This window comes from Macaca nemestrina, chromosome 8 (assembly GCF_043159975.1).
Source record: "Macaca nemestrina isolate mMacNem1 chromosome 8, mMacNem.hap1, whole genome shotgun sequence".
NCBI classification, from domain to species: domain Eukaryota; kingdom Metazoa; phylum Chordata; class Mammalia; order Primates; family Cercopithecidae; genus Macaca; species Macaca nemestrina.
Genome location: NC_092132.1, coordinates 9,008,027 through 9,025,760, shown reverse-complemented (window position 1 = coordinate 9,025,760; position 17,734 = coordinate 9,008,027). Strand labels below are relative to the sequence as shown.

At 36.4% G+C, this 17,734-nt stretch overlaps 1 long non-coding RNA gene across 1 annotated transcript in view; it reads right to left on the bottom strand.

Annotated features, from left to right (window-relative positions):
- LOC105488255 (uncharacterized) overlaps window positions 1-678 on the bottom strand; it is a 67,531-nt gene extending 66,853 nt beyond the window's left edge. Inside the window, exon 1 of the long non-coding RNA XR_011606711.1 lies at window positions 369-678. This is a non-coding gene — a long non-coding RNA (uncharacterized lncRNA). The remainder of the gene's footprint in view (window positions 1-368) is intronic.
- Window positions 679-17,734: the final 17,056 nt, after the last annotated feature.

Genomic DNA, 17,734 nt, shown 5'->3' with positions numbered 1-17,734 from the left:
GAGAACCACAGAAATGCATTTTCCCACATGATGTAAGGTCTACACACATAATACGTTTAAACTAGAAGAAACATCATATACCCATGTGTTTCATGATATATAGTTTGAAGATTAAAACTCCAAGGCTTAAAATGGTGGAATACCCACCCACGTAGGAATTTCCTACACGATCAAGCTTTACGATGCTCAAGGGCAGTCACTCCATTTCCAGGCTTGTGTTGAATATGTCTGGGTATTTTATGGATAGTTGAGCCTAATGATATAGGATGCACTTACATCCGCACTTACGTGTTTAACCCACAAGCTTGCTATCATTGCCATCACCCACCACCCTTCGACTCATACGGAGGTGGAGTGAGATGTCTTACCAAGTGGCATATATCCCACGTCTGCCAGCAGTGGTCGGCACACATCATCCGAGCATCATGAATGTGAAGGTCTCCTCAGATTCCTGTGGGTCTCTGAGATGCTGAGCTTCCCCCATCTCTGCTTTCTTTAAGACAGCTCTTCTGATAGTGTTTTCACCAGCTTTGCCAGCAACAGCTCAGCTGCAGATAGAGTCTAATGCCTTGGGGCATCCCAGCCAGAAGGGAGACAAAGCACTTTTTCTTCTTATGAAGCCAGCCTGGTTTCTACCAGCCACTCACAGATGTGTCCAGCTGGTCCACTCTCCACTGAGATCTGACCAAGTAACCGTTCACACGTTCCTACTATTTTGTCCTCATATATAAAGTTTGATTTTATAAATTTAGGTCTAGATGATTTTTGTGATGATCCTAAGTGTCACATGTTCACACCAACTATTTTGTTATCATATATAAAGTTTAGCTTTATAAATTTAGGTCTAGATGATTTTTGCAATAACCCTAAGTGTTCCTTTTTATAAGGAATTTCGACTCCAGGATAAGAGGGATTTTTCTCAGGTTTTCCTGAGTACTTCAATGTTCCCCAGATCGGAACCTTCTGTTCACATGTATTCCAGTTTCTTCTTCTCTACATGTAGCTGAAATGTGTGTAAGACAATGGATTTCAGAACAAGGAAGCAATAACACTTTTTCCAAAACTTGTCCATATGTCTTGTAAATGAAAATATTATGGTGAAATAAAATCCTATAATCTTCACTAAAATAAGTAACTCATCTTTTCTCATATTTCCGTGGGCCAGCAGGGAAAACTCTAGAGAATTTCTGTTGGTTAGGGTTGTGCCCACTGCACATAACTTACTAACGTGTGCTTTGAAAGGCTGTTCTTGAGTGTAAACCTAAACTTCTCCACTATATAAACGTGTGGAAGTTAATTAGCCTCTCTATCCTCTGCCTCCACATCTCTAAATTGGTATGGTTTATTCTTCAGTGGGTGTGAGAATTAAATAAGTTATTGAAAATAAAATGCTTAGCATGGGGACTGCCTTAAAGCATATTGGCCCACACTATGGATGATTTATCCCAAGTCATGCATGCTACTAGGTTGTGAATATATAAAAGTTGGTTTGGCCTTAGCACTTTTTTTTTGTTCTTTTCTTCTTCAAGAGTCTCAATCAATTTATCTGTTCAATGGAAATTTAAAACTTCAAATCCAATTACCTCAAAGATTTGCTGTGAAGAAACGACGAGATAATGCATTTCAAAGTTTTTCACAAGCTATAAAGGTTCAGCCAAAAGTAGTTAATGGGAAAATAGATCATGGAGAAGAAAGAGGATGAGAACACAAAGGAAGAAGAGAAGGAAAAGGGTCAGAGCTTGAGAGTTTTTTTAATCCTTTCTTTCCGTGGTAAACATCTAAACCTTCTTATCTACTTTACCCTGTTGCCATAGTGAGTTGTGGGTGATTTCTCACACTCGTCTTCTAATGCAGTGTCTCACATCTGCTCTTTAACCCATCTGTTGATTATGATTACTGTTGTTACGGTTGTTGTTATCTCAATGACTATAACTTTCCAATTCCAGCATTTTTATTTTTATTTTATTATTTTTTTTTAATGGAATTTTCTTTATTTCAGGATGTGCCTACCTGGTACTTGAAAAAAAGATCAACCAACTGATTATTTCTTTTTTTCTTTTTTTTTTTTTTTATACTTTGAGTTCTAGGGTACATGTGCATAACGTGCCAGCATTTTTATTTGAAGCGTTTTTGAAATATTTTTGTTCTTGTTAAAAAAATAATATCCTCTACTTACCTGTGGACTCATTTTTTTAAAATTTCTTTGAATATTTTAAAAACGATTATTTTGCCTTCCAGTTTTGACAATATCACCTGAATTTTATGGGGTACAATTTCATTCATTTCTGAATCTGCTGATTTACTGTCCTTGAGTTTGGGGTTCATTGAAAGGAAAGAGGCATGTGATTTGGGAAGTCGGAAGGACTTTGGGTTGGGAAAGAGGGATGTGTGTATGTGTGTGTGTGTTTCTGTTTACATGTTTAATGAAAAGTTCTGAAAGACAATGACTGCTATTAGCTTCTCTTTCACGAGTTTTTAAATGTACTTTAAGGCAGGCCCCATGCTAAGCACTTTATTTGCAATAACTTATTTAATTCTCACACTCACTGAGGAATAAACCATCCCAATTTAGAGATGTGGAGGCAGAGAATAGAGAGGCTAATTAACTTCCGCACGTTTATATAGTGGAGAATTTTAGGTTTATACTTAAGAACAGCCTTCCAAAGCGCAGATGAGTAAGTTATGTGCCAGTGGGCACAACCCTAACCAACAGAGATTCTCTAGAGGTTTCTCTGCTGGCCCACGGAAATATCAGAAAAGAAAAATTACCTTTAGTGAAGATTAAGTATGATGAAAATAAAACTACAGAGGTCTATGTAAATATTTGGATGAATCTGATGCTAATGGGACCTTGCATAAGTGATTATTGTACTGTGAGGTATCTTGATGGTAATAATGATGATAATCTGTGTTGGGTGTCATCTTTGCTTTACTCATATCTGGCTCATAATTTCAGATCCCCAAGTCGCTCACCTCTGTAACCTCTGCTAAGCCAACTACAGATGTATAATTTTTCTCAGTGACTTGTAGTAACCTAGTTAATCCCCAAATAAATATATTCATGCCACATAAAACTGAGACTTTTGATGTCGTCACATTATCTATTTTTTCTGTCTTAAACTTCTCACCATGACCTCTAAGAACTTTCTGGAATTTTTTGGTTTCTGGCTTTGTGACTCATTTTTCTGATCACCATCTGACCTCACTTCTCAGACTCTCAGTGCAACATTTTAGACCTAACCAAAGCTTTCTATCTTCAATCATGACTGCAGTTTATTATTTGGCTTTGCTCCCACTAATGATTGGGTATTAATATAGTTTGGATATGTGTCCCCACCCAAATCCCATGTCAAATTTTAATCCTTAGTGTTGAAGGTGGGACCTGGTGGGAGGTAATTGGATCATGGGGGTGGGTTTCTCATGAACAGTTTAGCACCACCCCCCTCGGTACTGTCCTCGTGACAGTGAGTGAGTTCTTGTGAGATCTGGTTGTTTAAAAGTGTGTAGCACCCTCCTCCTCACTCTCTCTCTCTCATTCCTGCTCCTGCCATGTGAGAAGCTTCACTCATCCTTTGCCTTCCTCCATATTAGAAACTTCCTGAGGCTTCCCCCAAAGCAGAAGCCACTATACTTCCTGTACAGCCTGCAGAACCATAAGCCAATTAAAGCTCTTTCCTTTTAAATTATTAAGTCTCACGTGTGACCTTATAGCAATGTGAGAACAGGCTGACTCAGGGGTGTACTACAGGCCAATCTAACCAAGTCTGAAATCTCAGGATTTAAGATTTTTATGGACCCCCTATCTTTTTCAGCATGCTTGTTAGATTGACAGACTTTGTATAAATGTCTGTCAACACAAGGGACTTACTACTGCATGCGACGGCATTTTACATTATTGCACAGACCTAATTGATATAGTTATATGCATATAACTTATACTGTGGTGTTGCCATTGTTCTTCCTTGGTTCTATGCCTTTCCCAAACTCTTCAGACTTCAACTCTCAGATCCTGAAGCCCTCAAGTAGACTTAGGCATTCCTCCTGCTTGGATCTCTCTACACTTGTAAAAAAGCCCTTCATTAGTGCTCAGAATACATTGTGTTAGACTCTGTGATTCTTTTTACAGAAAAAGCCAGGTAATTTCATTTTATTTGTATAAATAACACATAAAAACAGTGCTGGATGCCTAGTCTATATATCTCTGTTGAATTACTGAGGAATAAATGAATTACTAAATCTAATGCATAAGTGAATGAAAGTAAATGTTTGTCTCTGAATGTGGTTCTCTATGAAAATTAGTCTATGCATTTGGAAAACGTGGTATTCTCTCCAGAATAAATTAAGCAGAAAAAATATCCCAATGTACTGTAGAGAGTGTATCCTTTATCCATTAGATCATAATGGATAAGGTGACCTCTAATTTTAAAATGATACTTTAAAAAGTATAAAATGATATACTTAAGGTTTGCAACATAAAAAAATACCACCATAATCACTGTCTGAACTGTGAAACTACTGAGCTAAATTAAGTCTGACATTAACAAGAATTCTAGCAAGCATTACCTAGTGGAATCACGAATAAGACCCAGGAACTTCAGCTCCTTAACCACCAACAGGATAACACAGGTGCCCATAAGACAAGAGAAAGCTAGAAAAGTATTAATTCTGTTGAGCCAAATTGTTTTCAGAGAAATTTAAAGCATGAAGAGAAGGTGAAAGCAAGGGGACTGTTTTGATCTTGTGAGAGCTGGTGGACAATGTGGTCTAGTGCTCTTGTTCTCTGTTCACTATTGTCTTAGTCTGTGTTGCTATAAAGAAGTACCTGAGGATGGGTCGTTGATAAAGAAAAGAGGTGTATTTGCCTCATGCACAAGATGCAGCAGCACTGGTATCTACATCTGGCGAGGGCCTCAGTCCACTTCCATTCAAGGTGAAGGAGGAAAGGAACCCAGCACGTTCGGAGATCATATGGTACAAGAGGAAACAAGGAGCAAGTGCCGGGCTCATTCAACAACCAGGTCTCACTCACAGGAACCAACAGAGGGATAATTCACTCATTACCTTGAGGATGGAACCAAGCCATTCCTGAGGCATCTGCCCCGAGGACCCAAGCACTTCCCATTAGGTCCCACCTCCCACAATGGGGATTACATTTCAACATGAGGTTTGGGGCGACAAATATCTAAACTACAGCAATTGTAAAGAAAAGTAACTGGTCAGCTGCAGTGGCTCAGGCCTGTAATCACAGCACTTTGAGAGGCCAAAGTAGGCAGATCATGAGGTCAATAGATTGACACCATCCTCGCCAACATGGTGAAACCTCGTCTCTACTAAAAATACAAAAATTAGCTGGATGTGGTGGCATGTGCCTGTACTCCCAGCTATTAAGGAGGCTGAGGCAGGAGAATCACCTGAACCCGGGAGGCAGAGGTTGCAGTGAGCCGAGATCACGCCACTGCACTCCAGCCTGGTGACAGAGCAGGACTCCATCTCAAAAAAAAAGAGAAAAAGAAAAAAAAGAAAAATAACTTTGTAATAAATGTTGTGGTGTTGGTTTTGTTTCTGTTGTTGTTATTATTATTATTATATAAACTACCATTTATATGGCATTAACCTAAAGCTAATATTTTGGCACTTGTATAGTGTCTAATGGTCATAGTGAACAATATCATCTGTTATGCTCACTGTACGGATGAGGAATAAGAGGTTCAGAAAGGTTACATCACATGCTTAGGACTTCATAGTTACTAAAAGGAATCAGTGGTAACTAGAGAATGTGTTATTTTTCTGTCACGTTGCCTCCTGCTGTCTACTTCTGCAGGAAGAATCGTATTGTTTTTCTCCGTGTGAGCCTGGGCAGCCCAATTTGAGTTGGATTTTGCTGTGATTATTTGGTTACACTGATGAAAGGGAATCCCAGGATGTGTGTTATGGATTTGGCCATCTCCACCAGTCACACGGTTATGTTTCCTTCTGCCTTCTCACTTGGGACACCGTAGATATAGATTCCATGTATATCAATCAAGCAATTCATACATTTACCACGAGTTGTATTAATGAAGTATTTTAGTTCTAAGAAGTCAATAGAGTTATCTCATATTTTCTCACATAAAATCTCTGTGAAATAGAGATATTATCTATTTTTAAGAGTCAAGAATATGAGTATATGGGAGTTGAAGTGATTTGTCAGAAACGAATACTAAGTGGTGGCCCCCGACAAACTCCTTCCTTTGTAAATTTACTAAGCTTCTCTTCTGTTCTTTCTTTAAGGGCGTACAAAGTGCAAAACATAATGCCAAACATACAAGCATGAAGAGGAAATAATTTAGTATTTTGCTCTCAAGGAGGATCACATTGTCTTCTATCAGCATTTTAATGAAGCATTGAGGTAAGCTTGAATTTTATCAGCCCAAGCATGGGGAGTGTTTCAAATAAGAGGCAGCCCTAGGGCCATCTCTATCACTAGCGGTCTGTGCAGTCACCCAGGGTCCTCAGCTCAGAAGACCCCTTCACTTGGCTTAATGCTCTACTGTTGCTGTCTCAAAATTTGTAATACTTTTTGAAGGAGGGACCCTGACTTTTCATTTTGCACTGGGCCCTGCAAATTATGTAGCTGGTTCTGGATATGCTTCAATCTGCTCCTTGAATCCATAGGGAGGATGAAAGTCAGACAGGCAAGAAGCCAGCAATGCAGGCTTTATAATACCAGAAAGGATTAGGTGGCTAATTGAGAGCCATTTTTGCTCCCTAGTCCTGAGTAGAGATGATCAGTTCTGAAGATCTTAATTTTATTTTGTGTAACTCACATGTTTCACATTTAAGTGCTCCAGAAAATTTAGCTCGATTAGGCAAAATCAATTCTCATGATTCTTGCCAACTATTGCAAAAATTATCAGCAAAAAATTGAAAGAACTACATGTTAGCTATAAATTGAATTACGATTCACATGGATACACACACACTCTCACACACATATTGTTGAACTATTAAAAATAAGTATCAAACAGTATGGAACTTTAGCCTAAAGTATTTAACCATACCTCTTCTAAAAGCATTTTTCTAAGTTATCTCATTTTTCTTGTAACCTCTAAGAAACATAATGAAATTCACTAATATTATTTAAAATCTAATTCATATTCAAATCTCCCAGTGTCTTAAAAAGTTCCTTTATTTTTAAATTAGGAATCATACAGTATCCACATACTGCATTTGGTTTAAAATTTTTTTTTAATCCATGAAGGGTTGTAATACACCAATTACATTTTAAAAATTAATCTGTAGTAATATTAAAAAATTATCACAAATTGCCACTCTTGGAGGTGACAAATATACCACTTCTCAAACTGAAAAATGTTAATTAAAGGGAAAGAAGTAATACATACTCTGACTTTTTCAGAAGGAACTGTGGTTCATACCCAGCTGATGAGACAAGGGCGATTTTTTTTTTTTAACAGAAGAATGTCAGTCAATAACTATAGAAAGAACGTTATAATTAAAAATAATAATTTTACAATTATTATTGAAACCATTCAAGTAAAAATCATTAGTGGATGCTTAAAATGATTGCACATAAGAAAGTTTGGAAAAAATATTTACTCTGTTCAAGATTTTCCAGTCATCATCACTATTGTTGGGACTACTTGATGCTATGTCCTTCCTGCAGTGCTGCATCACCTGAAATATTTCTTTCCTTCAACAAAAAACTCATTCTTAATCTAATGAGACATCAGTCCTGACCTCTAGCTTATGGGAAATACGGAGGATAGAGGACCAAGTTAAATGACACCATGAGTCAACAATCAGAGGTTGGGAGATTCCATAAATAACTTACCTAGTTACTTAAAACATATCAGTTGTGAAAGAAAAGATAAGCAGTTATGTCATAGTTTAAGCATAAACTCTTACATTGCATGGCTTTATCATTTATCATTAGTATACATTCATATTCATACACATATGAATATGTATGTCTGAATGTGTTTATTAACATGCTTTAATGACTAAATGAGTAAATAATGAAGGTTTAGTTTACAATAGTCTTTATTACTGAAGAGGGATTCATTTGGGAACCAAACTAGGATGTTTTCCACTATATAGACATTGTGATGAAAATATATATTCCTGAATTTGCTTGTTGCTTTTGTATTTGCAGCGTTCCTGTAGTAATTACTAACATTACTTTTATTTTATTATGTGGTGCTTTCACCTTTCCCTTTTTTAAGTTGTAGAAAATATCAATTTAAATGTTTTTAGCTTAATTTGTTAAAGCTGGGCTTCTGAAAGAACCCAAAAGTTCTTGGTGTCAAAGTGCTGGAAAATGTACATATTCAATAAAGGGTCCTGTTGGCCACATGATGGAAACACTAAGAAGGAAAAGAAAAAGATGCTTGGTTTCTGAGGCTGACCTGGGGATGAAGGTTGTTTTCGAGAGATTTATTCACTTCAATTTGCTCCTCCTCTTCATCTTTCCATTATTTTCATGTTGTTTAGGGAGTGGGAGTAGAGAGGAAATCATGCAATGAATTGTGAAATACTATCAAGGGCAAAGTTCTTGTCTTTTGAAGTTTTAGTGGAATCTAAATACTGAAACTAGGCTTAAGATACCTATTATTTCCTGAAGAAATTGATGAGTCATGGTAGCCACTTGCTCCTCTGAGATTTTACAAAGCGGATCAGATAAGGTTTTGCAGCTTTGCTTCAGGAACTGGCGAGCAACAGTAAGTAAGTAAAGTTGCTACTTACCATATTTAACAATACATTCAATGAAATATCCTCAAACTTTACTAGACCTGATTATCTGAAAATTGTGAGAAATCAATTTTGGTTCTCATTTCTGTATTTAAAAGACATGGAATCATTCACATTGCCACAGTAAAAGGTGGAAACGGTGAAATGAAATATTAATACTTTAAGTTAAATTCTTATTGTTTTATCTTTTCAGGCTCCATCCCACCATTGTTAGACAACTACATTAAAAAAAATAATAATAAGGCACATTAAAGCAGGAAAATTCTGGTCCCCTTTGCATGTGGTTATGGTTCTCAGAGATAATTATGATTATTACAAACCATTAGACTAAGAACTTGTTGAAACTTGCTCACTTTTAATGAGATAGTTCAGGATAACACACACACACACACACACACACACACACACACACATATTCCAAAAGAAATGACAGAAAAATATTTGGAATTATATCACCAAATTGACTGAGGTGGAAAGACCCCCATCTCCTTAGGTTTTGCAGCGGCACTTTCTTCCAGAGGGAGTGTGAGTCCTGTGCTGCCTCACTGGACTGCCTGTAGAAGAGACCCAACTTCAGTCCAGAGCCAATTATACAGATGAAAGAGGGAAACGATTGAGAAGATGCTTCACTCCGGTGCGGTTGGATTCTGAATCAAATACAGGCTTAGTTTCATTTTCAGTATCAAAGTCACTCTGATTTTTAAAGTCTATGTTTGCTTGTTTTCTTTTTGACAGCTTTCTTGAGGTATCATTGATATACAAAGAACTGCACACAGCTAATGTGCTCAACTGAATGACTTCGGACATCCACAAACACTCATGTTACCATCACCACAATCGAGGTAATCGATATGCTGAACATCTCCGGAAGTTTCCTTCGGTCCTTTTGTTTTTATTTTTTGTTTTGTCTTGTTTTCTTTTTGGTAAGAACATTTTCTTGGTAAGAACACTGAACATGAGATTTAGCCTCTTGACAGATTTTGAAGTGTGCAATACTGTATTGTTAACTGTAGGTACTGTGCTGTACAAAAGATCTCCAGGGCTTATTCATCTAGCATACCTGAAACTTTACACACATTGAACAGCTACCTATTTTCCCTACCTCCCAGCTCCTGGCAACCAGGAAAATTATTTTAGGTACCTCATATAAGGGGAATGATGCAGTGTTTGTGCCTGGCTTATTTCACTTAGTATAACGCCTTCCAGGTTCATCCATGTTGTTACAAATGGCAATATTTCCTTTTTAAGAAGGCTGAATAGTATTTCATGATACATATAAATATCCATCAAATGTGCATTGACAGATGAACCATGATATACCATGAAATACTATTTTTTATCCATTCATCTGCAGATGGACATTTAGGTGTCATCCATGTCTTTACAGTTGTGATTAGTGCTGCAATGATCACAAAAATACAGAAATCCCTTCAAATACCGATTTCAGTCTTTTAGATACCCAGAAGTGAGATTTCTGGATCACAAGGTGGTCCTACTTTTATTTTTTATTTGTAGTAATCTCCATACAGTTTTCCACAGCTGCTACACCATTCTGCACTCTTACCAAATGGGTACCAGGGTTCCAATTTTTCCATATCCTCACTAACACTTGATATTTTTTGTTTTGTTTTGTTTTGTAATAGCCATTCTAACAGACATAAAGTGATATCTCATTGCAGTTTTAATTTGCCTTTTCTTGATAATTAATGACATTGAACACTTTTATCTGTTGGGCTTTTCTATATCTTCTTTGGGGAAACATCACTTTAAGTCTTATTCCCATTTTTTAGTTAGATTATCTTATTTTGTTGTTATTTTATTTTATTGTTGCTATTAAGATGTAGGAGTTTCTTATATATTTTGGAAATGTACCAATTATTAAATATATGGTTTACAAATGTTGGTTTCTATGTCCTAGGTTGCCTTTTCATTCTGTTGCTTGCTATGCAGATAGTTTTTGGTTTGATGTATTTCAACTAGTGTGTGTGTGTGTGTGTGTGTGTGTGTGTGTGTGTGTGTGTGTGTATTTGGTTGCCTGTTCTTTTGGCATAATTTCAAGAAATCATTGTAAAGACCAATGCCACAAAGCTATTCCTTCTGTTTCTTCTAAGAGTTTTACATTTTTAGGTCTTATGTTTAAGTCTTTTTTAAATTTTAATATAATTTTAGTTGATTTTTCTGTATGCTTTAAGGTAGAGGTCCAATTTCTTTCTTTTCTTTCTTTCTTTTTTCTTTTTTCTGTAAGTGAATATCCAGTTTTCCCAGCATCATTTGTGGAAGAGACTATCCTTTGTCCATTAGGTATTCTTGTCACCATGTCAAAGATCTTGTATGTGTGGAGCTGTTTTGGGGCTCTCCACTTTGTTCCTTTGGTCTATATGCCTGTCTTTATGCCAGTACCATAATATCTTAATCAATGTAGCTCTGTAATGTATTTTGAAGTAAGAAGTGTGATTTTTCCAGATTTATTCTTCTTTCTCAAGATTGCTTAGGCTATCTGGGATCTTTTATATTTTCATATAAATTTTAGGATTGTTTTTTCTATTTTTATAAAACAAACATCATTGGGATTTTGATGGGGATAGTGTTGAATCTGACGATTACTTTGGAAAGTATGAACATTTTTACAATATATCAGTCTTCCAATCTATGAACACAAAATTTATTTCTATTTATTTATGTCTCCTTTAATTTCCTTAATCAATGTTTTGTAGTGTTCAGTGTACAAGTCTTTCATGTCTTTAGTTAAGTTATTTCTAGGTATTCTTTTTTTGATTGTACTGTAAATGGGATTGCTTTCTTAATTTTCTTTTCTGGATGCTTTGTTGTTAGCGTATAGAAACACAATTGATTTTTATATATTGATTTTGTATTCTGTAACTTTACTGAATTCATGTCTTAATTCTAGTGAGTGGGATGTGTGTGTGTGTGTGTGTGTTTGAGACAGGGTTTCACTCTGTCACCCAGGCTGGAGTGCACTGGTGCTATCATGGCTCTCCGCAGCCTCCACCTCCTAGGCTCAAGCAATCTTCCCATCCCAGCCTCCTGAGTAACTACAGCTGAGACTATAGGGGCATGCCACCATACCCAGTTATTTTTTTTTTCTTTTTTGTAGAAAAGAGGTCTCACTATGTTGCCCAGGCTGGTTTGAACTCCTGGCCTAACATATCCTCCAACCTTGACCTCCCCAAATGCTGGGATTACAGGCATGAGCCACCACACCCAGCCAAGAAGGGTATTTTTAAGGAGTCCTTAGAGTTTTTTTATATGTAAGATCATGTTGTCTGCAAACAGAGACATTTTTATTTCCTCCTTTATGATTTGGATGCCTTACAATAATAACAGAAAAAGTAATGCTAGTATTTATATGGAATATCTTATTTTGTCCTTTTGCTTTTAAGCTATGTCTTTATATTTAAAACACACTTTTTTAGACAGGTTCTAGTTTGGTTTTACTCTTTTATCCTGCCTGACATAATCTTTCTCTTAAATTTTTGTATTTAGATACTTAGACTACGTACATTTTATGTAATTATAGAGAAGTTCGTGTTTAAATCTCTTATCTTAATTTTTTTTTCTTTATTTGGCCAATTTTTGCCTTGATTCTCCTTTTTATCATTTCCGTAATTCTTTTGGGAAGATTTATTTCTTATTTGTTTTATTATTTTATATTACTGATTTTTCATGCTTAATAGCTCTGCATCTTTTTATTTTATGTTTCAATTGTTGTCTCAGATTTATAGTATGCTTTCTTAACTCTTCACAGGCTACCTTCAAAAAATAAAATTTTATTTTACATATAGGGTTAGACTATACAAAAGTATAATTTCATTTATTTTTCTCATCTTTTGCAATATTATCATATTCATTTCTACGTACATAATAACCTGTCAATGCAACATTCATACTGTCAATTAAAAAGTTGAAGTGAGTAAAACATGTCTTCTATTGACATACATGTTTGCTACTTATGATTTCTGTGTTGGTATAGATAATAGTTCCATTTGGTATCATTTTTCTTCTGCCTTAGGAATCTATTTTAATATTTTTTCTAGTGCAAGCGAGTAGCCAATAAATGCTCTAAGCTTTTATCTGAAAATTATTTTGGCATAGTTTTTATAGTGTCTAAGTTTGCTATTATTCCTATTATTATTTTTACTATACTTATCACTAACTCATTTATTATTTTTAACATCTCCCTGGTTCACCAAATTGCATTGTTTTTTGAGTGAGAATGCAGCACTAATTTTGATTTTCTCCTTTCCACCTAATGTATTTTAATGTCTCTGTCTGCTTCAAAAAATTTTTATCTATTGTTTTCAGCAGCAATTTGATTGTAAGGTTCTTTGGTGTATTTTTCAATGTTTATTTTGTTCAGGCTACATTGAGATGATTGGATCTGTGGGTTTACGGTTTTTATGAAATTTGGAATGTTTTTGGTCATTGTTTATTCATGGCTTTTTACCTCACTTCTTTATTCTCTCCATTTTGGGATCCCAAATACTGCTCAATGAGTTCCCTGACATCAGTAAAGATCCATTTTTTTTTCAGATACTTTTCTTCTTTGTTCTTCAATTGGGTAATTTCTATTCCTGTGTCTTCAAGTTCCCTGATTTTCTGCTATTATCTAATCTACTATTACTATCATCTGTACAATGTTTTATATCTGATTTTTTAACTAATAAGTTGTTGGGATTATTTTTCAGATCCTCCACTTCTCTCCTCATTGTGTTAATATTTTTTTAATCCTTGCCAAACATTTTATAGCTCTTCTGTAGACCTTGTCTGCTAATTGTATTATCTCTATCGTTATTGAATGTGTGTTTATTAAATGAGTTGTCTTTGTGTGAATCACGTTGCAGAAGCTTTTATGTCTAGCTCTTTTACACTGTGAGTTTTTAAATCTGAATGTCAGTGTTTTGTTGCCTTCACATAAAGAGTATTGAGTCCAGTTTTGGAGTTCAGTTAAGTTAGCCACAGAATGTTTTTTAAGTCTTTTGGCTTTTTTAAAGCTTTTTTTTTTTTCCCCCTAGCAGAACCTTACTCCAGGCCTACTTTATTCTTCTTTGAGGTATGCCCCTCTGGAGCTCTGCCTATAACTCTGCGGGGTGCCTTTTGCTCAGGTTTAAGGAAGTCTCACTCTACAACTGGACAACTTAATGCCCTGCCAAAGACTCAGGTGACATTCATGTCTATTTCTGGAGCTCTTTGTCTATACAGCTTCTTCTAAAATGCTATTATGTGCCAGGAATACTAGCATCCTTCTCCCCACACTCTGATCTGTTACTCATCTCGGTGAGACCCCCGTGCTCTGCTTTCCAAACATTTCTTCCTGGAAGGAAGGTGAGGCAACTATGGGGTTTGCATTGTTTACTTCTCTTCTCTAGGGATAATGGTCCCGCACTTTCATCTAGTCTTCAACAACTTTCTTTTTCCATGTCTGACCACATTTCCCCTCACAATATTGTATCTAGTGTTCTTGAAACGCATGCCAAAAGAAAAGTTTTTGTCCTGTTTTTCTTACATGGCTAGACGTGGAAGTCCCTGAGATTTAACTGTAACCATGCAATTGACCCCATGTTAATATTAGAAATTTAATATTAGAAATGTTTATATTTTTGGGATTATATATTTTTTATCTTCAAAATGTGTTCAATAAAATTACTTCACATTCTTATTATAAGGAGTGTTGGACAATAGAGCTACTGATTCTCTATTATTATACTTTTGCCTTCTTCTATATTTTTAACTTTTATGTGTATCATTAGTGCTCTAAAATATCCACTGAGGGCTATGTTATTATTTTTCCTTTCACAAGTTAGTCACACAGCCTCAGAGAAGTTAAGTAAGGTTTCAAAAGTCTACAGCTGGTTAGAAGTGCAATTGAATTTCAAACTGAGATCATTTAGACATAAGATCCGGCTATTTCAACCATGTCACATTGCTTCTAGTCTATGTGAAATGTTCTTGCCTGTAGCTTGGCAAGGGCTTTGAACTCAATAAATATACATTTCTTCATTCCCTTTTCTAATATGTTAAGGAGGACTATATGTGTGCTTTTTAACTCTCTTCCATGAAAATAAAAACGGCATTACGATGGCCCCATGAAAGAGTAAAAGGCAAAAAATAAAAACAAAAACGACAAAAAAAAAGAAAAAAAATTCAAAATTTTCTTTTTGAATTAACAAAGGTTGACATCCTGAAGGATGAAAACTCTGAAATCATAAGATTCTGAGAAAAGTATTTCAAAACAAATGCTCTCCCTTAAGGGAATAAAGAGGCTGTTCCATCAGAGAATGCAGCAAACCTCTATGTCCCAGTAAAGCCTCAAAGGCAGATTGTAACATGTTAGAATGTGAAGCCTATCAAAGAATTTAGATCACTCAGCCCCATCCTTAGTCTCCATTCTTCTTGCAGAGAAAATAAGTTCTAGAAATGTAAATGATCTGTGCATGGTCAGACCAAGTACTACGGTCATCGGTAAAAGAATATACAAGTGTACCTACACATACGCAAATAGGAGTACAAATTTCATTCTTAGATAATGCTTCCTTTCTACCCTGGCTTCTAAAAGACAGGCTGCCATCTCACATCCAGAAAGAAAAGAGCCTCCTAAAATGTGAATAGCCAAATGTTAGCTGACTTTCTTTATCTTAATATTTGTATAATGCATATTTCTCACTTGCTTTTTAAATAAACATCATTAGTAAGCTACAGATTAGTCAACTATTGTAATAATTGTCCAGCTAATACAATGACACTGCATTCTAAGCTACCCCAAAGCTCAATGGCTTAAAGCATCTCTCTGTGAACACTTGTGCATACGCAGCTCAGTGGGTTCCATTCGTTTGGGTTTGGCTATGCTGCTCTGCTTTTCACTGCAGTTCTGAGGTTGGCCGCAGGAGCTCTGGTCTAGGTAAATCTCATCCTTCATCTGTGACTAGTAGTCTGCCCCAGGAACGTTCTTATCATGGGGATGGCAGATGGCAAGAGAAAAAGCAGTAACATGTAAGGTTTCTTAAGGCCTAGCCTCACGTGTGGTGTAGTTATCTCCACCTTGTTTTATTAGCCAAAGCCAGCAGGGCTCAAACCAGAGTCAAGTGTCAAGAAAATGAACTCTGCCCATTAGTAAGAGTGGTTGAAACATCTTATGTTGTCCCAGGCCACAGGTATAGAGAAGGGTAAATAATTGGGGCCAATAATGCAATCAATCACAAATTAAAATGCCCTTTGAAAATTTCCTTTCTTTTCTGGGTTTTATACATACTCTTATAGACCTTTAATTACATCTATTTTTTAGAAAAAATATAAAGTATGGGCCGGGTGTGGTGGCTCACGCATGTAATCCCAGCGGTTTAGGAGGCTGAGGCAGGCGGATCCCCTGGGTCAGGAGTTCAAGATCAGCCTGGCCAACATGGTGAAACCCTGTCTCTACTAAAAATACAAAAAGTTATCTGAGCGTGGTGGCGGGTGCCTGTAATCCCAGCTACTAGGGAGGCTGAGGCAGGTGAATCGCTTGAACCTGGGAGGCAGAGGTTGCAGTGAGTCAAGATCACGCCATTGCACTCCAGTCTGGGCAACAAGAAAGAAACAAAAAAAAAAGGCCGGGCACGACGGTTCAAGCCCGTAATCTCAGCACTTTGGGAGGCCGAGGTGGGTGGATCACGAGGTCAGGAGATGGAGACCATCCTGGCTAACAGGGTGAAACCCCGTCTCTACTAAAAATATAAAAAAATAGCTGGGCGTGGTAGCACGCACTTGTAGTCCCAGCTACTCGGGAGGCTGAGGCAGGAGAATTCCTTGAACTTGCAACAGAGAGAGATTCTGTCTCAAAACAAAAACAAAAACATATATATATGTATGTATGTGTGGGTATATATATAGTATTTAACATATGAATGTGTGTGTTTGGATATATATTTCACATTGTACTTATTGCTCCATTTGTATTTGTCACCCAGTAATATTCTTTGGTTGACTTTCTATATCCATACATGTAGCTGTAAGTCATTATTTTTAACTGTTGAATGATATTACAAAGAATAAATATGTGTTTACTTAGCCATTCCTCTAGTGTTAGGCCTTTATATGAGTTCTTAATGCTTAGCATTATAAATAGTGCCTTAATGAGCATTCTTGTACACATCTCCTTCTTTTCCTGTAGAATAATAGCCTGCAGAAATGAATAGTTTAGAGCTTGTCATCTGTGAATTTCATATTGTAGTATATTTTGCAAAAGTACCTCTAGTGTAGCTATATAAATCTACATCTCCTCGGGCAGTGAATGAATACCTATTTGCCTACACTGTCATTAACACTTATTATCATGCAGTTTATGTATATTTTTAACTAGATGAGTAAAATATTTGACTTTCTCAGACAGTGATTTCAGAACGTTTTTATTTAAACAACGGAATAATCATTCTTCACAGAACGCTTTATATAAAACAAATTAATGTAGTTCTGTCATGTAAACATGGTGCTTTGGAAAGTTCGTTGTGCACTTATCCCCTCTTGTCTTCTACTGATATCCCAGAGTACACTTTACATTCTCTTGCTTCAGGTCAAAACTTACTTAGTTTGCTATTATTTCCCAGTAACAGTGCCCTCCCTTCAGCCCCTACCTCCGTCATATCCAGAACGGTTGAGCCAATTGTTTTAATTTCCCAACTGTTATTGTCTCAAGGGAGTACTTTTCCCAGTACCAAAACCTCATTCTGCTCACATTCACAGTCACAGCATGGTCAGCTCACTGGTCTCTCTCTTTAACAGTGAGTGGAAAAATGTAGGCTCAAAGAAAAAAAAAGCGTATGTCTTATCTTTAATATAACAGGTACCAAAATTAAAGACATCCTAGATTCCAGGATCTATGATGAATTATGTGAGGATAGAAGATACGAATTTGATGAAAGAGCATATTTTAGTAGAGAGAGCACTTGACTCACTTCAGGGAAAAATTTCGCCCACCCTCCTCTCTCTCTCCACA